This window comes from Ursus arctos, unplaced genomic scaffold (assembly GCF_023065955.2).
Source record: "Ursus arctos isolate Adak ecotype North America unplaced genomic scaffold, UrsArc2.0 scaffold_29, whole genome shotgun sequence".
Lineage (NCBI taxonomy): Eukaryota > Metazoa > Chordata > Mammalia > Carnivora > Ursidae > Ursus > Ursus arctos.
Genome location: NW_026622974.1, coordinates 11,044,783 through 11,045,475, shown reverse-complemented (window position 1 = coordinate 11,045,475; position 693 = coordinate 11,044,783). Strand labels below are relative to the sequence as shown.

Here is a 693-nt window from a genome sequence, read left to right as displayed (position 1 = left end):
TATGGTGTGGATTCATGTGCAGGGGCTAAATGACCATAACTGGGCAAGTGGTCACAGCTGGATCACAAGGGGCCAGATAAGGACAGTGAGAGCAGAAGCCGAGACTCAGGACTTAAAATTAGGACTCCTTATGTTCCATTGCCTAGTACCAGTATTAACTCTTGACCTTTGGAAGATACTGAGCCTGTAAGCAGCAGAATTTGAACTTCGGGGAGAGAAATGCGGGACAGAAAAGAGGCAGGTCTTAACACACATCTGGGTTTTTCAGTCTGTCTTCCATGATTGACACACTTCCCCTTTTGTCTGGAAGTGCTTCTTTATTTAGACAAAGCCCCAGTGTCTTCTGTCTTAAAATGACTCGGGTAGCCCCTGGTGCTTACCACTGGCTGTGTTCTTATACCGACTGCACCGAAAGAGGAGGCAGAGTAAACCTACCCATATAGACCCCAGCCCAGGCCCTTTGCCTGGTCTGTGTTGTGAATGGGGGCAATGGAGAAAATAAATAAGTAAATAAATAAAACGACTGGGGCAGTGATAATGCTCTAAAAACCAACTCCTTTCTCCCAGATGTGAACAAAGGAGAGATTCTAAAATCTCTTGAGTCCTTGTCAAAATTCTTGGGAACAGTTGTAAAGTCTCCATAATGACAAAAGGAGCTATGTTGGAAATTTGAGGGATTATTTGCAAGTACAG

At 44.4% G+C, this 693-nt stretch overlaps 1 non-coding gene across 1 annotated transcript; it reads left to right on the top strand.

The window, feature by feature from the left end:
- The first annotated feature begins 364 nt into the window (after window positions 1-364).
- Window positions 365-493, top strand: LOC113261391 (small nucleolar RNA SNORA51). Its single transcript, XR_003318373.1, has one exon. It is a non-coding gene; the product is annotated as a small nucleolar RNA SNORA51 (small nucleolar RNA).
- The last annotated feature ends 200 nt before the right edge of the window (window positions 494-693 follow it).